Consider the following 25,656-nt stretch of genomic DNA (forward strand, 5'->3'; position numbering starts at 1 on the left):
AAAAGATAAAAATTATTTTTGTTTTAAATAGGCATTTCACAACAAAACAAAGCACAAGCCCCAAAACTCTTGTACTTTTGTGTTTGGCCAAAGTTAAAATAGAAGCAACAGAACAGTGGGGGGAAAAGACCTTGTTTTTCAGAATAACTGGACTGGACAGACTCTGCTTCTGGGCTCAGTCTGTTAAAAAATGTCACACTGAGTGTCTTCAGTTGAGTTTTACGGGACAAGGACCAGTGAGTTGGCTGCTATTCTGACTTTATCTGTAGAAGTTTTAGTGTGGCTCTTGTCACCGCACTGCACTGAGTTTTACGTGTGACCAAGCATCCTGGCTGCATGGATGCTATATTCCAACTGTGTCCTTAAAATGGCACTCATGCCCTAATTGACCTTCTGGACCCTAGTCTTGTTTTCCACAGTCTGTCCACAGAAGTCTGCCTGTCTGCATAAATTTTTGACCGCCAAATGTAAATTAATACTGTGGGCACCTTTAATAGCCTCCCTTTGCCTGTATTGTGACCTACCAGCATGTTTGAAACAGTGTTATATTTTCTGTCTACACAGACGTTAAGGAGGCCTTGCAGTTATATTATCTCATCTGTGGTTATTCAGCTGCAGAAAATCCCCTTTTCCATAATACAGTTGGAGCCCAATTTACCACATTCCAATTAACTACCTCTGTTAGTATTAGTTTTCATGTGGTCCATTGCTTTTACCTGTGATGGGGTTTTTTTGCATCTAGAGCCAAGTGGTTAGCCAAAGTTCAGGATCTTACAGGTTTAGGAAAAATTATGATGATGTTTATGTACAAACAAGTTATACATAACCCCATTTCCCTAAACACAGTAAAAATGAAAAGCAGGTAGATTATTTCCTCAAAGCATGTGGAAGTCACATAATATCAAAAGTTTTTCCAGAAGTCCTGTGCTGAAGACTTTCTCTGCTTCCTCTCAGGATGACACTTTTTACCCCTTTGCCACTGAACTGGGGCTCTCTAACTCAAAGCCCAAACTTGGTCTTTTGAACTCTCAGTTCCTTAAACTTTAGTTCTGACCTGACACATTTTCCTTTATGATGAACTTTTCCCAGGATCCATCAGGGTGTCTCTACTAACAATTTTTACCTCACTTGTGTTGTGCGCCTTCTGTGTGGATCCAAGACAAAGCCGATGGCAGCTATGAGCATTGTTGAGTGCAACAATATAAAAAAAAAAAACCAACAAACCAAACAAGCTCTCCTGTGTTCAGGTTTTCTGTCATAAACTCGGCATTACTGAAAGGAGGGAGAAGGATATAGAAAGAAAAAATGTAGTTTGAAGTCATCTCCTGGACAACTATGATGATCCACTGAGTGCTGTGCTTTTGTAAAGCTGTATATTGGCTTATTCTCTTCCTCCTGTAAGGCACTAGAAAATCAAATGAAGTAGTAACTGATGTCTCGTAAAATATGCTGTCTTGTTCTTTCTTGTTCTCAGAGTGGTTATACTAGATATTGCACTATTTCAAGTTTCTTCATTATAGCATCTACACACTCTCCTGGCATTGGGTTTCACGATGAGCTGACCCAAGTGAATGGAGACTGCTTCTTTCTCCAGACTTTTCTTCATTGTAGGTACACTCTTTGAAAGCAGTGAGCAACAAACCATATTAACTTCACTTCTTGTTCGGTGTTTTGTTTTTCTTGTTGAAATATTCAGTATAGCTGTGCATACTGTTTGCATTTTTTATCTGCTTCACTTAGAAACTGCAATGATATTCATTTCACTTCACTGAAAAGCCATGACACAGCAAATTTTCTGCACTACAAATTAGGCTCATGTTCTAGAAATAAGAGTCTAAGAACAAATTGCTACCTCTTACACTTTTTGCTGCTTTCTGCAGTACTGCTAAAAACTGGTCTGTCCACGTCTCATAAAATTCACCTTTGTTCTGAAAGCCTATGGGATCCTTAAGAAACAGTCATGCCCTGCAGCAGAGATTTAGAGACTTAAGAGATGCTTAGACCTCATACTGGTCCTTTGCACAGGAGGCATATTTCATCCAGTATGAGAGTTTTTTTACAGTAGGACCTAGTTTTAATAATTGATTTTTCAGACTAATTAAAAGCTCCAGCTCCACTTCAGCTATTAATCATCCTCAGAACACATTTATGTCATCATTGTTTCATATACTAAAAAGCAGGTGAGATAATTCCTTAGATAACCACAGTATTGTATGTCTGTTATAACTTCAGGGGACACTGTAGCATCACTGTCAGTGGTGTTCTTTTTCTGGTTCCAATCCGGAATGAAGTACCTGCTTGAGATATGGGACTTCAAAGTGGTTCAGGGGCTCAGTTCTGCCCTGAGGGATGGATTTATACTTTTTTTCTTTGTGAAAGAGTAGTTGCTATGGCCACATCTGGATTTTCAGTTCTTTTGAAGCTGCATTTCAGTGGGTACAGTGTCACACAATATACTTATTCCAGTTTAGCCAAGCCAAGTACTTTAAAAAACACCCCACGCTTTTTTGCTATGCTACTCGTTGCATGTGTTCCTGTTTTCACAACTGCAATAGATCTGAAAAAAAGCAATCTTCTTTTAGTTAGATAGAATGACCAGCATATGGCTGTACTGGTATTGGTGCTGAGACCTGGTGCATTAAAGATAAGAATTGCTTCCAGGTATAATAACAATAAAGTCTTTCTCTGATGCTAAGGTAATGAGTTCATATTTACACAGGGAAAATCAGAGACCGAAATAGAATACTGAGTGAAATTTAATTTCTATGTGACTCTCCTGATTACTTTTTTTTCATTCGTCCCATATCTGAATATAAGCAAAGTGGTTTGTTCGTTTTCTATGTGGTAAGATTATTACGATTGTTATTTCAATCATCAGTCATGGACTGTTTATTGTACGGAAATAAGTCATGAAAAACTAAGAATCTGAGCAAAAAAGTTTTCAAAATATTTGGGAATTGGGCAAGCTTTTTGAAGTTCAGATAAGGTGTTCAGAAATGTCTTGTTCTATGCAGTTCACCTTCAGTGCCAATAACTGAAAAAGCGCAGATTCTGTTGTTCTTTCTGCTTCATCCATTTATATATCATGTAGAACATTTTTTCATAGGAATTAATCTCCAATCATTCCTGCAGTTATTAAACAGCTGCCAAATTTTGGCCTGAACTTCTCTGTGTCTGCATTACACTCATTTATCAAGCCATGATCCCTCCAGATGAAATTATCAAAAACTTAATTAAATATGTTATTACAAAACATTAAAATTGATTTGAAAATCATATAAGGTCCTTTTGAGACCCAAGTTCAGGCTTCTGTTATTTTTATCTTGTAGTGACTGAAACCTCATCTGTTGCTACATATTTTACAATAGTATACAAAGAAGAATCCCAGCACCCCTCACTTCAGACATTATGTTATTTGTGCCCTAGGAAACATATGCCCTCAAATCCAAGTTCTGGAAGTCAAATAAAGGAGGAAATGAACTTATTATTTTGTCTGGTAAAGTACATCAAATCCAGTGACACTTCCCACTGAAACCAAAAGACAGCTTTTGATATGTCTCTACATGTAAAAATATTTATTATCAGATTTTAATGTATTAATAACCCATGTAATATGAGCATTACAAACATTAAAATTGAGTGAATGTAAAGCTGGGAGGAACCTTCAGAAATTGCATAATTCAAAGCCCTGCCTTTCTTGTGTGATCTCTATGGCTGCAGTATCAGCATAATACTTTCTAATCTTTAATACATTAATCCTCAAACATATCCATACAAGTGAGGAGAATACAGCAAGTCCTGTTCATGGGCAGGAGATGTAGACAGCACATTGGAATGAGTCCGTAGTCACAGATGTTTGAGACAAAGGAGGGACCAAAGGACAGATTTCCCTAGCCCCTAGCTAGTCTTCCTACCGATCACTCTCCCTCTTGGTGCAGATGTGACAGAAAATTTGAGCTACACCCTCTCACCACCCTGCTGAGTGTGTTACGTGGCATCAGATTCATGTGAATATATGATATAGAAATAGGACAGGTTTTGATTCCCTAGTTCTGCCTGTCCTTACTGCTCTAGTACCCTAATGCTGTAGTTTGAGACTTTTACTCCAGGCAGATATCACAATAGATTTGATAACTCCCTCTCACCTTGATAGATCCACTATTAGTAGACACTGACCCACCAAACACAGAACACAATAAGGCAATATAATGAAAGATAAGCATCTCAAAAGTTCTCTTCTTCATCTGCTCAGAATCACAAGGTGGACCCAGTTAAAGCAGCTGATGTTGTTGTAGGGTACAGACCTTACCCCTGCCTCAGCCAAGAGCATCCAATAAGCTCCCATAAATCAAAACAATCAGTGGTGGTCATCAGTCAGGCACCGTATATAAGTACATCCACTTAAGAGTTACATCTGAAGACAAAGGTCTTTGCATTCCCAACAGCAGTGCGTATCAGCTGGAGCTGTCAAACATAAGAAATGCTGCATAATACATTAAAAACATAGGCCCTAGACACCTCAATCTTGGCATCTGAAGTTATTGAGTACTTCTGACCTTACTCTGTGCAAGTCTCATTTCCTTGTATGTGAAGCAGGGGCAATGTATACCATGCCTTAGGGAACTTCTGAAGATACACTAAATAGTATTTGTAAAGTAATTGTGTGTTTTAGAGTTATGAGCACATAGAAAAGCCTAAGAGAACATAAATAATAGACACAGTGGGAAATAAAACCACCACTGAAATAGCTGCTAAGTAAATGAGAACTGCCTGTTCCTTGCACTGGATGGAAAAAATGCTGTGCAGTCACGAAATTAAAAATTATATTATAATACATATATTAAAGGACACTGAACTAAGGTGTTTTCTCCCATCTTTCAGATTTTTTGCTTTTCTGCCTTATACTGTTTTTTTTTAATGTCACCTTGCAGTTTGTACCACAATAAAATGACCTTTAGTTTCATTTGTACAACGAATTGCATGATTATGTCATGCAGCAAAAGAATTGTACGGTCATTCATACTGAATCATGGGATTAATCACAGGAAGCAAAGCCCTAAGTGAATTATACAGATCATATCAACTAAATGGAAGTTAAAACCATTCCACTACACCACTCTTCACTCCCTGTACAGCAAGCACACTGCATAAACTGTTTTTAAACTCTTGAACAAATGTGGCAATTTCTAAGGAACTATTTTTCTGTCCCCTCCTTGCAAAACCAGGATTAGTTTTTCCTGTTTTGTCTAGTAAGATATTAAGCCTTAGGTGCTGTGGTTTCAACTGGAAGAATAATATGGGTGACTGGCATATAATCTAGTCTGTGGCCTGGATGAAAGCATACAAAGCTTCACCTTAATTACAAAGGCATCCCTGGGATGCACACACCCAAATGTGTTGCTGGGAATTTGATCAAAATGCCACGTGTCTTATCCTGCAGTAAGTCAAAACATTCTCTGGTTGTTTTTTTACTTTACTACATACTTAGTAGGGGTAAGTATACGTACAAAGTGTAACATACCTTATACAGGGACTTAGGAATTCAAAGATACACTGATTACCACTTCCAGCAACCAGGTTCTCAACCACAAATTTTTAGGAATGGCTGCCAGGATGCATCCACGCTAGCCAGCCTGAACTCTTTTAAGAATCACAGTTGTTTTGCCCTGTCTCTAATCCAGCTGCTCCCTCAGCCCCTCCAGCCCCTGCAGCAGATCTGCAGGTCTCCCAGCGCTCCCCATGGTTTGCTCTACAGCACAATAGCCAAACGCAACTAAATTCATTCCAGTTAATGTATGCCCCCGGGTGCCCTAAGATTACTTGGATTCAAACAAGTCATTGTTATCCTTGGAAAGCAATAGGTGGTGTTTAGGCTGCAAAATTAAACCAGTTTGAAAATAGTTGACAGCACCTGGGTTAGCCAAGGCAGAACGAGGCAGAGTTCAGCTTCATGGGCAAACAAGAACCATTTTAATTTCATGCCTAGTCAGAACCAGAGGTTAAGACAGTAGCTTGACGCAACATGAGGAGAATTGTCATTCTGTCACCTGCAACCCATGAATGCTGCAAGGCTCAGATTGGTGCCGTGCTTTGCCCCTTCCCACTGTCTCTTCATATTCTCAGGTTTACAGTTACCATCATCAGGGTATTAAAGCCGTGCAGGCATCATCTACGTCTGTCTGCACCTGGCAAATCCTTCATTCTCCCCCTCATATAAATCCTACTGCTGAAAAGTTGGTTTATACATTCCATGCACTCAGGGTTAACCTTACAAGTCTTAAAAACTCTTGGCTTATAAGCAATATAAAGGGGAAATTAAAAATGAGAGGGAGGGGAACAGACAACAATTAAACACGCTAAAATTAATTAGGTTTTTTTGAAATGTGCTGGTGACCTGAAGAGAAACATGCCTGTTTCTAAACTCTTTCTGTACTTTCATATGAGATACATTTTTCAATTTCTCTGCTTTCTATCTTGTGGTCATTTTGGTCTTGAGTGAAGCCCCAGAGATATACCAGTTTATTCCAGATAAGCATCCATAAGATTACTTGCTTATCTGAACCTTGTCCAGAGCTCTTTGTTTGAGAAATCAAACCATAAATCAACTTCCTTGTGGTATTCCTAGGAATTATTTATCGTTGGCTAGGCTGGAGACACTGTAAGACAGTCTTTCTTGTGGTATTTTGGGACTTCAGATTATAGCAAGATTAATGCAGGCTCCCAAAACAGATATGGACACACACACACAAAATAAACAAAAAGGACCCACCACAAATCGCAAAGTGCTGCGCTACTTGTGAAATGATCACTGTCAGAAAGAGGGAGCTAAATTCACTTCTCTCTGCTGGTGTAAATCAGGATTAATGCTCTTACTTTCAGTGGGATTATTCTGAATCATCAATAATTAAACTAACATGATAACGTAGGAAAAAATCTTCAACTAAAAACATACGTTGTGTCATCTTTCCTGCTGACGTCAGCTGATGTCATTGTCTGAGGGAAGCTCATGACAATGGTAGAACTAAGTTTATTTTCTTTTACAGAAAAAAAAGCTGGATCCAGGAGTTCCCATCTCCTATGTCTCAAAACAGTCTCTGAATCATCTGTGTAGACTTTGAGGTCATTCAAATCAAAGATTATGCTAAAATGCAATAGCTTTTTCCAAGGTAATTGCATGCTATACTAGATTGAAACATTACCACTCCAAATACCCCATGCAGGAGAAGAACACTTCCCCACAGAGTGTTTGACTGGAAAACTGTTTTCCTTTGGCGGTGGAAGTTGGTTTGTAGTGGCTTGTACTGTGCATGTTTTGAGCGTCCACAAAATTCTCTGGCTGATTATGATGTATTTATTTGTGTGGGGTAATCTAAGATGATTTGTTTTCTGCTGTGGAAGGTGGTGAGCCAGTAGCTGTGCAGAGTCTCCAAAGCCTCCCTTTTGTTTCTAGCTCTGTTTTTTCAGAAAACAGTGTGATGCACTCTGGAAATAGTGATTGTAGGGAAAGCAGTAGCAGGCGTAAAGAATCAAGAGGGTCCTTTGTGTCGTTCACTCACCAGACTTCAAGCTTAAAATCATAAGCTTACAGGCCTGGTACTGAGTGGATTGTCCACGAATGACCCAGTGCTTCTCATAAAAAGCAAAAGCGACAGGGAAGTCAGCTCAGAGGGGAATAGTGGGAAGCCAGCTATTCCTGTCAACAGCCTTGTCACATCCTAGCCATAGACAGCTGGGCCTGCTTCAGGAAAAGTAGGCTAGGATTGAACCATGGGCAAGAAGGGCTGGAGAAAGGGCATGGACCATGCTCCGCACTCCAGTCAACAGCTGTGCTAATTACATGATGCATGAGCTAGAGTAACAAGCAAAGAGAAGAAGAAAAAGGAAACAATGTTAATCTAATGAAATAGCAAAATGGAGAGGAGGAGTGGGGAGATACTGGAGGGTGGGAAGACAATGCAGGAGAAATATAAAGCCTTTGTATTTGAGTTCCTGTGACTGCTAACCACTCCTCAGGCAAGAGAAGAGCTGTCTGAGAGGCCAGCGAGGGTCTGTGGCAGGGAGGTGTGTTTGTGGCTAAGGAGTCCCAAGCTGTCAATGTGAGACTGCTCGACCAGTCGGATGTCCTTGATGGCCATGGTCAGAAACAGCTAAGGGTATGGGAATGTTCTTCAGAGCAAGCAGGAGATGGAGATCTGTGAGCTTCATTGGGAGAGGAAGAGATGAAGAAAGCAAAGGAAACGAGCTGCTGAAGAGCATGAAATGGGGCACACCTGCTGCACTCTGCTAACTGAATTTATGGGGCTGGCATAATACAGCCGTATTACACTCTGCTTTGAAAGTAGGAAAGTTAGAGTAAATACCTTGCCCTTTCGGATGTGCGCAAAACTACCAACTGCAAATTTCAGGCAAACTCGTATGAAGTTCCTGAGATGACAGACAGCCTGAATCACAGAAGGCTCACTCATTTAATGGTGAAGACTCATCATGAAGGCTCAAGTCATTGGGCCCCCAGTAAACTCCCTAGGGTGCCACAGAAATAGCTCATAATATCAGCACTGATTTCCACTGTGAGGAAAAAGACAAAGGGTGTGTTTCAACAGGATAAATGGTGATATCTGCAATTTGGACACCTCCATCACAATTACCAATTCTGTATTCCTGTTACGGTCAACAAAGTTCTGGTCAGTTAGGTTCAGTCCGGATTCATCTAAACCGCAGTCAGACATCTTAAAGGTCTCTGATGAATCACACCCTTGAAATACCCACTTCTTTCCATTAGGTGTGAAAGGAATTGAGGGTGACTAACTCAGAGAAGAGCTACACCCAAAAAGTCAAGTAAAAAGGATGAAAAGAAGAGAGGAGGATAAGGAAAATGAAAGCTGGAAATCCAAGGGTCCCCCGTGTGGCAAAGAAGTACCTAATGAAGACCAGAACCCCCAATTTTATAACCATTGAAGGACAATTCTGTTGCGGATGGAGAGGGGCAGGGAGTTCCCACATTAATTCGGTTCCCACAACTAAAGTGGAATTTGGCCTGTTGCATCCAAGTTTGTCAGCATGAGACTTCAAAATCCTTTTGAGTTTTAAGGTTTAACACTCTATTCAATTCTGATTTTGCCAGTTGCTGTGCTGTTTTATCTTCACAAATCCATATGCTCCTCTGTTTCACAAAGGATAGACTCTTCCAAGCATAAGTATCTTCAGCTGTTAAATCCCAAGGAATCCAAGTTCAGCTACAAGGCAGACAGGCTACAAAAAAAAAAAGGAAGAAGGATTTTTTTTTTCACAAATATCTTACCTTTGAAAATACCGAAGCTTTTCCAGAAGTAGTAAGCTGCGAAGGAAATAGAACATCTGAGGATTTCCTGTGATGTTGTAACATCCTGGGAAAAATATTTACAGGGATGGGAATTTGAAACAAGTTCAGTGACTTGTATGGTAATATCCAGAATACTCCACTGCCTCCCAGAGTGGTGCTATTACATTAAGCATAGCCTTTCTTTAAATGGTAGTGTATATTTATGGTGTTTCACTGAGCATACATATTCAGAAAACAGTGGATATGAAAATGTTCTATGTTAGTCTTATAAAAAATGGAAAAGTAATATTCCTCAGATTGAGAAGCCAGCCTCAGCCCCTGAGTGCTCCCTGTAAAGAAGGTCCTTTCTTAACCATTTGGAAAGGACGGTTATCTGTCTTTCACATAAAAGACCCCTGAGACCCAATCAGGAAGTTGAAGTTAGCTTTATCGAGGAGAAAGCTCATTTGGAGGACCAAAATCTTCCTCCCTCTGTTAGTAATCCCAAGATTACCTAAAGGAGGCAACGCAGTGTTGCACCTCTCCCATCATCCATCTGGGTGGCAAATGCACTTTCCTTTAAAAGCAAGACTTCGTGGACAAGGAAAAGGAGTGCCAAGCCTTCAATGATGTGAAGGCTGCAAAAGAGGTTATTCACATGCTAATGAATGAAGTCAACTTTGAGGAGGTCTGTCCTGCATAGTTGTCTATTTTTAGTTTTAACATGGCTTTCAGTCCTTAGTCAGGCAATGCACCTTTTGCTGGACTGAGCTAAACTTACTCTGAGAAATGGAGTGAAACTCTCAAAGTCATTAATAATAATTAATGACTCCCCTGAAGTAATCTTTACAGGTGTTATCATAAAAAAACCCAAAAACAACAGAAAAAGAAACCAACCAAAAAAACCACAAACAAAAAAAAACCCAACCCAAACAACACTCCTTCATTTCCTGGCAGAAAATTTCACCACCTTAACTATCTTTGTTTCTTTTACTGATTTTATGGTACATAACAGGTATAGAAAAGAAGCTAAAACATGGCCAGGAGTCGTCAGCAAGCAAAGAAACTCTAACTTCAAGACAAGAGGTGTCCCCAGGAAATCTAAGTAGTCTTTTGTGTTTCCCCTTCTCATGCAGATACAAGTCCTAAATTCCCATTTTTGTCAGTCATTTTTGTTATTTCCACCATGCAACCTTCAAACATTAAATATAATTGAGGTACAGGTTTCCCATGAATCTTAATTTATCAGAAAGAGAAGATGGAAATATACAATTCCTGTTCCCTTCCCACCGTTGGCAAACACTGAATTTATTCAGATACACTGATTGTGTACAGGAGACCAAGTGATATTAATTTGCCTTATGAATTCTGTCTCCTGCAAACTAAGATCTAGCATAGTTTACTAATTCTATATGATTTGGGACTTTTCCAATTTTATATCCGTCTTTATGTTTTAGAATGTGTTGTCCGTGAACCAGAATGCAAATATAAATGAGAAAAAATGCACTGTCTGTATTTATTTGATTAAGAAGAATTGAGTTTGCTTTTTAAAAATATGTTTCCTGGATTTTTATTTTTATGTAAAAACTGGAAGTTCTTCCTTAGTTTTGCAACTGGATCCCTAAGGATGGTTAATGTTGCTATCAGTCCTTTCACCTGAGGATCTGGAAAGGCTCACCCATTACTGCCTTATAAAGCAGAAAGCATGCAGAGACACGAGGAGAAACTTTGCAGGTAACAGCAACATATCCATCCTTTAGATGAGGCAGAAGTCCTTAGAAAGAGTCAGAGCAACTTGAGTTTTGTGCAAGAACTGAGAAGTCCTGCACCTAAACTAATATAGTCCATATTACAGAGTGCAAAGGACTGTTGTATTGGTGCATAAGTACAGGAAGAACCATCAATGGTTTTATCTGACATGTTCTTTTTTGAAAGCTCTAGAAGCCATTTGGTGTCAGTGAAGTGCTTGTTCAGTCATTAGCGGAGGGCTTTGCTTCTGCGAGTCTCCTCTGCACAAATATCAGAAGTAAGAAGAAACAGACAATTTGAAATTGCATGTATCTACTTATTTTGAAGTGTCTGTTCAGGCAGCTTGCAAGACTGAAATACAGAAAACGCGTGTGGGCCAGGAGTGGGCTATCCATTTTTCCTTCCCTCGGGGGGGAAGTGGCAACCACTGTTTCTTGGCATTCGCTCAGCCCTCCTGCTTTGGCATAATCAGGAGCTGGAAATGTACCATGACTAAGTCTCTTTTATACCAAATCCAAACATTCTTGTCAACGCCAGGATTCAATTTGCATTTTCAATGCCAAAGGTCAGCAGACTAACTCTACCCTCTGTGTATTAAGTCAATCCCATGGATGAAGGGAAAGACCTATTCAGCTTAATTTAGAATACCAAGGGACAATTCTGAGACTTGCTACATAAATTCTAGTGAAAGAATCACAGAATATGGGGAAAACTGTCCTTTTTTTGGTTATTTTGGTTTTTTTTTGAGGAAAGGTCTGTTGCGTCAGCAACAGTATGAAAAAGTGAATTTTACCTTTAGACATGACTAACCCCATTCTCAGTTGTTTCTAAATGGAAATCCTACAGTAACCCCCCCACATACCTCTAACACCACTCAAGAGCTATGCAATCGTTGCAGGATGGAGGGATTCAAAGGCAGTGTGGCCAGAGGAGAAGGTAGGGAATGAGATCATTAACATAGTCATGGAGGTATTTCCTCAGAAATGTTAAGGCAAACTACAAACATTTATAAGACTTTCATAAACCATGTTGTCAGACAGCTGTGAGAATTTCTTGATTGTATTACCTGCCAACCTCAACGCTGTCCTCAGTTTCACGCTTGGCAGACATTTCACCTCTCTCCCCACCATTTGTCTGTCCCTCTGATGCACTGGATGCTTTCTTGGCTCTCTCCTCGTCTTTGCTGTCTTTGCTACTGAGTTTACCTTTTGCAGCATCTCTGGAGGAAGCACCATGACTTTGACAGCATCCTATGCACTTGTAGCTCTTTTTTTTTCCAGACAAGCTTCCTTCTTTCTTATTCACTGTCATACTGTTTGCTGTCATGGACTGACTGAGCCTTTTCCCTTCTGTTCAGTCATTTCCCCCGTCCAGTATTTTGATAGTTTGTTTAAAGGCCTGGCAGACATTTTCTAGAAAAAACTCTCCGTCCTTTATTCCTTTTTCCCTGCTTTCTGTTAATCATGTGAGGTCCAAAGCATCTCAGAGTCCTATCAGTTGTCTCCTTGTTTGTCTGCCAATTTTCATTATACCCTCATTTTTCCTTTGTCTTACAAGTTCTTTCACATTCAAGCATGCTTCATGATCCCCCTCAACACCTAAGGAAATACTCATGTCCACTTTCTTCTCCCCAAACAGGCAAGATAAATCCTTACATAACCTCTTACTTTCTGAAAATATTTCTTTTTTTGTGTAGGCTTCATGATTTCTCTGTGCTCTTTACCTCTGACAAATGGTCTGATTTCACTAAGCTTTCCTCAACTTTGTATTTCTCAAGGAGTATTTTTCCTTGAGAAAATACTCCTTTTCTTTTTTGCTGACCTTACATTCAGCACTAAATTTCCTGTGCTCTTTAATGTAGATTTGAGGTGAGTTTCCTTCATCTGGTGGCTGCTGCTGTCATGTGGCATCAGGATATTATTCTATTTAATGGAGAGCAGGGCTGTAGGAATGCTAAGGGTGCAATGTTAGAAATAAGTGAGCCTGAAGGGACGCCCAGTAGTAACATTATGTGTGTGTGCACACTTTTGAATCCCTGCATTATGACATAGCATGCCTGCACAGATTAAGTGGGCAGGATAAAAGAGGCTAGCAAGTCTTCCCTCCTGGTGGGACAGTGTTACTGTACCACTCAGGTGAACTTAGAACCCTACAAAGTCCCCAGTCAGGCATTTGCTTCTTCTGATAGAGGTTGACCCATCTGCTGAGGGTGTACATCACCAGCCAGCTGAATGGCAACAGGAGGTCCAAGGCTAGATTCACATTGTCTGCTTGATTAAGACTGGGTTGTTAGAGTGGTAGAGGTGCCAGGAGAGAACCGTAGCCCCCTGTGAGGCAATACTTTCCACTCCCCTCCACTGCTGGAACTACTGAGCAGCTACCCCTCTACTCCATCAACCATGGTAACACACATCACAGGCTTCAACAGTTCATCCTCTTCCACCTCATGCTTTTCTCCTCCACCTTCCTATGGAGGATTAGGCGATGAACTTCCTTTCTGAACAGCCTGTTTTCTTTCTAGAGGAGTGGAGATGAATGGCAAGGAGAATGGCAATGAAATTAATTGGAAGTTTGACTAAATTGCTTTTCACAGGAGTAAATCGAGGCAGAGGATTGGTGTCGTATATTGAATCACAGAATCACAGAATTGTAGGGGTTGGAAGGGACATTCGGAGATCATTTGATTTTCTGACTTTGCCCATTTAAAATTGCAAGTTGACACTTAAATGCAAGTGTGTTACAAGGTCAAGACTCTACATGGCAAAAATAATGTCTGCTCTGCTGTGGTTCAGCAAACTCTATTATGTTCAGTTGTGTTTACAAGCTGACTCTACCACTTGACTCTGAAAAGCTCTGCCTTAAGGCTATGGTTTCCTTATAATGGTGGATGTCTATATGCATTTTTTAAAAAAAAAAAAAAAGAAAGTGAGAAGCGAGAAAAAAGAAATATTGGCAGTGAGCTACCTAAGGGTGATTGACAGGTCTCTGTTTTGGGCGTTTCTGGAACTGTCTATTTGGGCTGTCAGTACCTGCAGTAGGCATAGGTAAGTGCACAGCAGCTTGCCATGGCAGCCGCAGCGCGATGCAGCCCAGTGTCCTGTCTCTGATTGTGACCAGCATCAGCAGGAAGGTGTGGAAAACTTCTCCTAACACTATATAGTCACAATATGGATTAGGCCTGGAAGCGTGAGGTTTAATGTCCCTTCCAATATTTATTTTAACTTTGATTATATTTATTCCAGATATTCTTAGGGTTCATGTAAGTGTCCAATATGATTTAAACAAATTCTTGCCTCCTCTACATCATATAGCTTTTTGTCTTTTTAAAAAAACAGCACTGCAATTTAAAGTTTGTGGACCAGAAATACAGAGGTCTCTATGTCAGTTATTGCAGGGCAGATAACAGAGATGTGAACGTCATGTTGCTGCTTTGTGAAGCTTCTGCTCTGTTTTAACAGTATAACACTTGTCAGATTAGGACCAGTTCGAACACTTGTCTTTAATGCAGAGTGGACTTTTGGAAGGTTGCTCTTAGTTTAGTCCTTCTAGGTGCCAGGGCTGAAGTCTCTCGGGAGATATTGTTTCAGGCTTCCATGAGATGTGCACAGCTTTCTGGGGGATCAGTAGTTTTAACATATGGAAAGTTTGTGGCTCAACATGTATTTGTTGGACTTGTGTCAAGTGCAGACCTCAGTGAAATTGCTAATTCAAAACCCTTCCTCAGACTTTGTCAGCCTTGCTGATGCAGCAGTTGTAGCATGCTGGCTTGGTGCCATGGTGCAGGTTTGTAAACTGAGCATCTTTTGCTGGCTGATGTGAGCTCACAGATTCCTAAGTGCTTTTCCTTAATCTTCTCAGTCTTTCATATGTACTGTTCTCCTGTGTGAGCTCACAACCACCTTGATGTCTTGTCTAATGCCTATACTGCAATTTTGTAATCTAATTCTTTAAATTCATCGTATTCCTCTGTACAGACTTTTTCTCTGCTCCCTCCCCTCCCCCCTCGTCCCTGGTTTAACTAATCAGAAAGAAGGGAAATTCTTGTCTTTCCTCCAAACCCATTCCCCATGCCTTTTCTTTCGCCACTTTTGACAACTCTTCCATCTTCCCAGACACTCAGATTGACAACCATGAAATTATTTTTCACTCCTCACTTCCTAATATCCGGGTCTGCATCAAGTTTTGCCTTTTGTGCCTCTATAATCTTTTAAAACCGCCGCTCTATTTTTCTTCTGTGTCACTCATCTTTGTGCTCTCCAGGCCTACTTCAGTCTCCTTTTCTGTGCATTCCCTGGCACTCAGCTTCCCCAATATAGCCTACCCAATGCTCACCAGCTATAATAGTTTCTTCTCCTTCAGCTGAATCAATGTTGCTTTCTTGCTTTAAGTGTCTTTTTCTCTCGCTCTTTCTACAGCCATTTCAAAAGCACTGACAGAAGTTTTGTTTCTACTATAACCTCCTATGTGGTTTCTATCATGATTGTTTGCCCTTCCTGCTCCTCTTGTTTCATTGTTGTATCCTCCCTTCCCATCCTTGCATGTGGTATTTGGGTCATGCTTATTCAAGTGTGCAAACTACCCTTTTCTTTCATTTAAATCTTTCCTTCTGTACCACTGTTGCTGATATTGTACCACATCATTTTCTCCTAATGTGCTGCTTACTGTTCCCCACCTGAACAGTACATGCTTCTCTGTATCAAAAGTCACTACTTGTGTAATTAGATCACTTTAACGTTTAAGCTTGGTACTTGATATAATTTCAGTTCTGTTTATCTATGTCTTGTATTTCTTCAGTTTAAATTGTATATTCTCTCTCTGACGAGGGAATTCTGGTACAGGAACTGTGTTTTATCAGGTATTTGGTACTGATGTGGCTGATCTCCAGTCAGAATCATTACAAATGCCCTCAAAATCATTAGTGAGATAACAAGAATAATAAATATTTCTCTTCATCCTTCTGTGGGACCGCAGCATCCAGAGTGAGCCTTCTCCATTCCAGGCACATTTCACCCCTCTGCCTTGTAAGTGATCTGCCAGGTTTCTAAGTGCATCCTTTGTTGGAAACATAGACAGGAATTTGGCAAGCACCTTTCTACAAGGATTGGGAGGAACGTTCTTGAAAAAGTCACTGCTTGAGAAGCTCTGCATCTTCTATGTACAAGGTTTTGAGGGAGAATGTCTTGCAGAGAAAATACAGTGAGTGCTTAGTATTCATCTCTTTCACCTTTCTCCTTTAGTAGCAGTTTCCTAAGAAAAATGCTGATACTTTTCCTTTCAAAAACACACAGTATTGGATGTGTAAATTTTATATTTACACAATTTGGAGAAAATAGCCAGTTTTGAGTCTTTTGCACTAATGAACTTGTACTGCTATTTGAGAACCTTATCACTATGTTGGCTTCGTTTAACAACACAACTCTTGCTGCACGAGAAATTAAATTAAATTAAATTTTACACTCAGTACTGTAAGTTATTCCCACACAGCTGTAGCAAATGTAATTGTTAATGGCAGCAGCTACAGCCTTTGTAACTTAAACGATTTTCTGACCAATGCGATCTGTTTGTTTTAATTATAAAAGCTGTTACTAGTGATAGGAGTATTACTTTGGAACAGGCTTGTCAAACAGAACTCCTCTCTTTGTAGATATTTTCATTAAGAGATCTTCTCTTCAAGCCAATAAAACTCCCTCCAGTCTATAGAGGAAATATTATAGTCTGCGGAGAAGTATTACTTCGCCTCCCGAGCATCTAGCTACATGATGTGATACATAAATACATAGGTATTTATTTAAATATCAGTCTCTTCTGCAAATTAGTGAATTTTGGCTGCAATCCAGAAATCTTTTGAGGCAACATTATACATGACTTCAAGAAGTGTTTTCTGCTTGGGTTTCAGTCTCTCTCTTTTGTGGGTAATCCACAAGGATAAGGGATAAAATACTTAAACTCTTAGCCACACGCTAATCAGAGCTAAGAAAATCAAACCCTATTTGAGCCACTATCTACTCTGAACTAGAACATGAAGTTAATATTTTTCAGAAGTGATTTCTGAATATTCGTCCTATGACTGTTAGTTGAGACTGACGAACTTGGTGCCTACTGACTTCACTTGGAAGTGTGAATACCTATACTTTTTGTGTTTGGAAACATCATGAATACATCAGGAAAAAAATCACCTTTCAAAAAACTTCATGAAGTAGAAAAATTAACTCCACTTTGTTAATGTCAAGCCTTCATGGAAACAACTAACATATGTTAGATTTTAATAGACCAAAATGTGTACTTCTTCATATCAGTTCTACCATATTTCATCTTTTGTCCCAACAAGATAAAAGTTTAACATGGTACTTTCCATACACATAGCTGCAAGCACATATAGATTAATATGCATGTATGGATGTTAGAGAGGAAAACAAATACCCACAACCATGTGGGATGAGAGCAATTGTGAAACAGTGGCAGTAATGAAGAAATTTAACACAGATATGTATATTTTTCTCATCAGATTATTGTAGATTAAATTTTATGATTCCACAAAGAAAATGAGAAACAATGTAAAAATAGTCAAATTATTATTTGTCTTGTAAAAATATTTTCTGAAGGAATAAACTCCTGGAAACCTAAATGTTTACATTGCCACAGTTTAAACAAAAACATCTTTAAGGCAACTTGGCTTCAAAGATTAATCCTGTGTGTGGGAATAGGAACTCAAGCAATGGGACCCGCTTTGCTGGGCAGTTCTGATTTATATGTGATTTGTAAGGCAGACTTGCCAAGTTTATGTTCCCTATGCAATGTCTAGGGCCAAAGACTGTTTTGGTGCCAGCTAGAACAGCTCTGCTGTTTACAGACTTACCTAATAAAAATGAGCCAAACATGTGTCTCTCTCAGAGTTCCTGGAATAGCCACTTCTATACTTAACTAATAGAATAAAGTATTCCAATGAGAAATTTGCCAGATCGGTACAGCTAAGACCTGGCTCTGACTGGGCTGGAGTTAACTGAAACTTGTATGTTATGTATTGGTGTTGACATGGGTGTGCCCATTTGTGAACGTAGGTTTATTTAAAGTAATTGGGTCTGGAGGGATGCAGTACATGCTTGTAGGAAAGATCATAATACTCACTGGCATATGGATTCAGCATACGCCAGTGAGTATTATGATCTTTCAAAAGATCATATGATATTATGGTCTTTCAAAGATAAATATCATGTAACTGCACAAAGTTGTATTACTGGCACCAACAGCTGAAGTCCAAATCTAAGGTAATAGACCTTGTGCCACACGCACTGCTGTCTTCCTGGCCTGGATACATAAAATTTCCAGTTAATTTTGAGGGTCATTTCCACATGAGGACAAGCCCCTATTACCCTGGCTTGAAGGGCAAGTGGAATTCAGAGATTTACTGAGGGCAGAACTGAGTCAGTTGCATCATGTTTATGCTACCCTGGGACTGCTTTCATATTCTTTCAAGATGAAAGACATGATAACATTACATGTGTATAATCTTAAGGATATGGTTTGGTGAGGCAGGCATGGATCACGCATCAAGCTGCCGATCGACACATTCTCAAGGGATTTTCCACATACAAACTGGTCAGGTTTTTTTTTTTGATTAAACACATCTCTCCTTGAAAATGTTGATCTCTTGAAACTGTAAATTTTCAGGAAAAAGTATAGTATTTGACAAGATTTTTTGTAGTCTCAGGTCCAGGATGGCATTCCTGGTGAGGGAAGGAGAGAGCACATGCTGTGTCCCATGCTAACAAGTGGTCTGGAGTCTGGAGTTCTGAGGCTACTGGTGACAAGGCTCCAGGAGCTCAGGGAGCAGCTTTTCATTATCAAGCTTCTGTGTTTTTCTGAGTTTCAAAGGAAAAAAAAAAGAGGATTTCAAGATATCCCAGATTTTTCCTTGCACAAAATAAAACCAAATGCTGAAACTTGGTGTGCATATGCCTGTGTGTATATATGTTGTATAAGCATATGTATTCGAATTCTTGTTTTCCAGCCATCACTGTCACACAGTTGATGTATGGTGCTGGCTCAATGTTAACATTTGTGAGTTTAATATTTTCTATGGATCCATCGGCAGAGGCCCATCTAGCTGCTGAATGTTCTGGCACTTAAAGACTCTGTGAGGCAGCTGTGATCCACAGCGTAGAGGCTGTTTTCTGCCAGACAAAACTAATTTTCAAAAATTCCTAGACAGTAGTGTCTTGTGAACACGAAAAATGTCCAGATGTAAACTGAAGTCCATATTCTCAACTGGGGTAAAATGGTATAACGCTGACTTCAGTTTTGCCATGATTAAATCCATGCAATCCACAGCTTGGATTTGACCCACCATTTAGGATATACCACAATGCTTGATTGCAGATCCTTTGAACCACTCTGGATGTTGTGGGCAAACTGAAGAAATTTCTCTTTGGCATGAAACTGCCACATGGGAAAGACACATTTCCATTTTCCAATGAAGAAAAACTAGCCTAGTGGATGTTCTGGGAGAATTACAGTCCTTAGGCATTTGGTAAAAATGCCTTCGATTCCTTTGAGTAGCAGCAGTAGCCTCCGTGCAGATGCTGGCATGTAACTTTCCAACATGTAAGTATGAAATGCCATGTCCCTTTGGCAGAGGCATATCTTACAAATTACTATTTTGAGAACAGTATACTTAGTCAAGGGAGGAGAAGAAAGAAATTTTCTATATGACAGAAAAGTCCAGTATTCTTACCAAACTTTAAATTGTGTAGATCTCCCAAATGCTTAGTGATGTTGTTTACTGAACTCCATACCCTGCTTTGTTGTGTTGTAGGTGTTTTTTAAATTCATAATGAATAAAAAAAGAAGACTGAATATTGGTCAGCTGAATTTCAATTTGAAGCATGTCATGTGGCCCATTTAGGTAACTGCTTTTAAGAGCAGGTGATGTAAAAATACCTTAGATTCAGTTGTAGTTGTAATAAAAAGATCCAATCATCGCCTCCTCAAGAGAGCAGAAGTTCAGAACAGACCTTCTGTTGTTATCAATGCAAATAGTGTGTGTATTTTCACTTTGTTTCCAAATACCTAGCTAAACTACAGTCTTCTCCTCAAAACAGGTAGTAGAACAAGTAGGAATTCAGTGAATATCTGAGACTCCTTCTTTGAGTGATGGTCAGGCTTTTCGTAATTAGAGAAACAGTGCTATTTTCAGGATAAAGCTTGAGATCAGCCGTCTGAAATCCTTATTCCTCTTCCTACGTTGCAACTGATCTTTTGGGGTGACCTCAGGGAAGCTGTGTTATTTATGCAGTGCTTTAATTTTACTGCGTGGAAATAGGAGATAGTGACATTTTCTTTTCTTTGTTCAGTCTTTAAATATTTTTCAATTAAGAATACTATGTGGTTGCAATCTAGGGAGTGTTGACCTTCACTGAAAGCTTTCTGCTAAATTCAGCCTGTTTTATCAGGCCATCTAAGAGTAAAGAATTATTAAATGTTGCTGATGTATTTAAAAAATCCTTTCGCTTTGAAGTGCTTCAGGTTCCAAATGCTGTTTGCTCCATTGGGGCTTACAGATCTTAGGACAATTTTTTGTTTGTAGTTTCCTAGCGCCTAAAATTCTTTGAAAATTCTTGTTGTTATAGTTTCACATTAGCCAGAAGCTCCAAGATGACCCTGGAGCAAACTCTTGCAAATCTTCTGAAACTCAACAAGGGCCTCTGAGGCCCAGATTCTATTTAGCAGACGAGGCTTGTGTGTGGTTTTGAATTTTATAGCAGAGTTTCCCACAGTTCCACTTTTAACATCTCTTAAAAACAGTTTTAAAATAAGTAAAAGAAGGAGAAATAACCTAATGACATAATAGAAAGACCGAAGAAGGTAAATCGCCTATGATTCAAAACATGGCACTGCAGCTTTAAATACCATATCAAATTGTTGAAACCAAGCCAAACGTCAATCATATTTGCCGATTTGAGTTTAAATAAACAGTACTGCAGTTGCAAATGGAACATTCTCACTTCACTGTTTACATTTCAGAAAAGCCAGCTCTGGAGGCCAACTCTGTGGTGAGGAATGGTTTCGGATTCGTTTTCTTCTTTACTTGCTTTACATTTGGGCATAGAGGTAAACCACTACATGTAGTCAGGCCAAACATATGACCTGAAATTCAGTATGCATTGCTTGTCATGCTATGTGACACAACTAGAGCATCTTTCTGACAAAGAATTGCTGCTTAAACATGGTTATGCAGTTCAGGCATATAGTGGTGAATTAAAACTATATATGATGCTGACAGAAGCTTAGCAACGGGCCTCAGCAAAACAAGTATCTACCCACTATTCTTTTCAAAAATTCTTGTGGTTCTACTAGCTCTTTACCAGAGCTATCTCTTATTTCCCAGTTGGTAAGATGGATTTCAGCACTCTCTCAGTAAGCAACCCATCACTCATAATTTGCACGATATTTGATGGTCTATTGACCTTTTCCAGACCACGACTTAGCTCTCTAGACATGTGTGTCCTGAATAGTGTACTAGGAGAAGGCTTGTTCAGCATGCTTATGTTTCTAGCATATATTTCATCAGCACCACAGAGTCAAATAATCTCTTTTTTTTTGTAATATTAACTAAGCAAGTTTTAAAATTTCCTTGTTCTTTATGCTTTTAGAAAGCTACATCTTTTGCTATATATAGGATTTCTTCTGTTAAACCTAAGGATCACAGTACTAACTGCACCTAATATATCGACTGCCATAAAAAGGAAGAAAACATTATTTAGATTGCAGGAACTTTAGACTTCATGTTCATTATATTATATTCTATTTTGGACTATAGTTATTCCCACTCTTGCTCATTTTTGTATAATGCCATAGTCATGAATGAGTGAGAGCTGAAATGCTCTGTTAATGCCCATACGAATGTGCACAATCCGTTACGCTACTAACCAGACATTTCCTGACATCCTACATTTTCAAGGAATCTTATCTTTCAACAAGATTTGTAACAGGCAGTTCAAGTCACACAGACACTCATATCTTAAACATCCTTTCCCCTGACCTTGACAAATGCAGTCTTGTCTGGTCAGAGCCTTTCAGAATGCTGCTTTAATGATCATTTTCCCAGCCCATTGCTTTGATCTTGGTACTCCTTCCTTATGCACACAATTGGCTCCTCATCTCCCCCCCAAACAGAAGTGACTTCGCTTCTATGACCATTCATGGCTTTCTTCCACCTATCTCTTATTCATTATCAAGACATCAGCTTCCACCTCTGATTGACCTATGGTGTTAACCTTTACGGCTGTTTGTTGCATTTTCATGCAAGACCATTTTTGCACTTGCTTTCAAGCAGACCCTCAGACTTGGCAAAAACTTCTTAGCTGTGACAGTCACTTATTAGTTCTCTTCTGATTCCTTGTTTAGATCTCTTTTGAAAAAAAAATCTAAAAATGGTTTAATGCTGATGCTGTGCTAATGCTCTTTATGCATGCCCATAGCGTGCCTGTATCTTTCTCTTCTGCTCTGCCTCATGTATATACATTGTAGGTGTTTTGTGCAGGTGCTGTACTATGAAGTTCTGCCAGAGTGGGGTTCTAGAACATGATCAGGGTAATTGAGTCATCCAATAACACAAATCAAAGTAATGAACATCTTTTCTTCTCCTAATTATGTATAATTTTTTTCCATAACAGCTAATTTTAAAATGCACGTATTTCATAAGCCCCTCAAGTGGGCTGTGCCTAGCCTATAAGCTTGCTCTGATGTGCATCCTCCTTGAACTGATGATCTGATATCGGCAAAATTATTGACATGGACATCACTATGTTGCTAGAAGGAAGTTATAGTTGACCTTGGTTATGACTTTTGGGAAGATAGTTTACGTACACCCACGAAACACTTTTCCAGTCAGCAAACACTGCATTTGTGCTGCATTTGCATGAAGAGGTTTTACTAACACAACCATGATAGCAGAAACTCTACAGTGCAGAAAAGGGCTGAAAAACAATCAGCAAGACCCTAAAAAAGCTGAGTAGTGACTGCCTTGCTCCATTGATGTTCATGGGAATTTTGCCATTATCATGAGTGAAGCTAGAATTTCACAAAAGATGTTTATGAAACATCATAAATGAATGCTATAAACTGGGAGAATATCATAACATCGAGCTCTATAAATGCCATGATCTGCATCCCCATTCTTTTAATGATGTTTCAGAGGTAGGTCAAAGTCAGAGCTGATCTGAGTAAAAAAAAATAATAAAAAACCAATCTGTATTTACTTTTCAGTGACCTGTCTCTAACACTGAGGAAAGCTCAACTCCTCACAAAGAGTAATAAACAAATAAGAAGAGAATCACAACACTTTTCCTTAAAATTCAGATGATAGGCTGTAAAATTTCAATGGAAGCATAAGACTATTCAGACACAGCCGCCTACCTCAACCAAAAGAAGTTTCCAGGCCCTGAGTTGCATTAATTTTGTGAATTTTGTTCAGACAGCTAAAGTGGAAATCTGTAAGACTATTTAACTCCCCAAATCTGGCTTTTGTGATTAAAGGTCAGAGTTGAAAATGTCCAGACCACAGGCTCTTCCTGAGAGGTGACCTGGGTATATGTGATATAAAAAGAGATATCCGAGGATTCTAGTAGTCTATTTAAAACATGAATGTAAATAAAAATAGCTCACAATTTTATTGAAAATTGTAGAGAAATAATACAAGCTTAATTGTATACGGACTGCAGGAACGTGAGGCAGTTTTTATTTTTTTTTAGCTAAGTTTTGCCAAGGGTCATCTGACTTCAGAAGAAAAATGAAGGTGGTTGTAGAAAATATGGAAGGAAAGAGAGTGATCCTTGTTAAAGCAATGATCCTTTCAATGATTCCTCTCTTAGCTGAAGTATTTTGATGTGTGCTTCATTTGCTCCAGCTCAGCACATTAAAAAGAAAGAAATCTGAGTTGGGATAGCAGGGGGGAAAAAATCACTGGAGTGAAAATAAAAATAGAATCTTTTGTAACTTTTCATGCTGGCTTTTATTTTAGCAATATGCCAGAAACAGGGGCTTTTGAAGACATTCCAAAAGAATGGCCTTTTAATTATCCTACTGTTATATTGCTCAGTTATGAATCTTTTTGACAGAATAAGTGCAAAAAGCTAAGAAAATGTATTTATAATCTTATCCCTACTGTCTTTGCTCTTTTCCTTCTCTCATGCATGTTTTTTCCCATATTGGAGTAATAAATACTGGCATCATAATAGGAAGACACATTGAATGGTTCACTAATGAGCTGAGTGAGCTAAAGGCAGAGACTTCATCCAGCAGTAAGGGGTGCCTGTGATGGATGAGACAATAACAGTGACTTGAAAGCAGGAGCAGGACTAAATGCACTCAGGGTTGTTTGCGTTTTTTTTAGCGCATATTCTCTTTTGCCTCCTGGGACAGTTATTTCAGTGGGATTCAACCATTTGTCCAGGATCTTTGGAAAAACCTGGCTGTGACATCACCTCCAGCAGAGCTTCTGGACATCCCACAGCCCCAACAAATGGGGACTCTGGGGTCAGGGAGCTGCAGTGTGTGTGTAGTGAGTACCATACAAGCAGAAGGCAGTGCCCTTGCCACACTTCAACAGCAAACAGCAAACTCACCTTGTGCACACATGCAGATCAGCCGCATGGGACACGTTCACTGGACCAGAGCACAAAGAAGAGAAGATTGAGTATACCCTGGTGCAGCCACTGTAGGGACATTGCGTCTGGTGTGCGTAGCTGAGCTGTGCTGGGGCAGAAGTTGCAGTGGACTGTATCGCACCGACTGCAGGGAATTGCTGGGTGTATTATGGCACTGCAGCCAAAGATGAAGTTCAGGTTGACACACACAAGTACTTCCCATTTATTCGTGATGAAGGGGACAAAATACCCTTACAGTCTTCTCCTAGGATTTTTCCTAACCTTGTTCATGTTTGAGATCTACAGACACATAGACATTATGTGTGGGAATGAGTCTATTGACCACAGAACTAGCTGTCACAATCATTTGAAAACCCCTAAGAGGAAATTGCCTCAAGTTGCACCAGGGGAGGTTTAGATTGGTTATTAGCAAAAAATTTCTTCACTGAAAGGGCTGTCAGGCACTGGAACAGGCTGCCCAGGGAAGTGGTTGAGAAACCATACCTGGAGGTATTTAAAAGATGTGTAGATGTGGTGGTTAAGGTCATGGTTTAGTGGTGGACTTGGCAGTGTTGCGTTAATGGTTGGGTTTGGTGATCTTAAAGGTCTTTTCCAACCTAAACAATTCTATGATTCTATGGTTTATGTGGTTGTTCCAGCGATCAACAATTTCATTTTAAACGTTGCAATTGCTTTTGACAACTAGACAGTGTTAGGATTATTTCAAATAGACTAAAAAACTTCAGAAGGAAAAGCTCTCGTCTAGGATAAGAGCTATTCACATTAGTGAAATCTCACTCTTGTTCTGGGAGATATCTTTGTATTTCCTACCACTCAGTAAAGTATCAATCAAGTATAGTCAAGCAATTATTACAAAAAAAGTAAAAAGTATTTAAAACAAACACAATGGCTTGTCATCTTACCAGAGGCCCCTAGACATTTCTTAATGAGCAGCAGATTAAATAT

The sequence above is a fragment of the Rissa tridactyla genome, chromosome 3 (assembly GCF_028500815.1).
Source record: "Rissa tridactyla isolate bRisTri1 chromosome 3, bRisTri1.patW.cur.20221130, whole genome shotgun sequence".
Classification (NCBI taxonomy): Eukaryota; Metazoa; Chordata; class Aves; order Charadriiformes; family Laridae; genus Rissa; species Rissa tridactyla.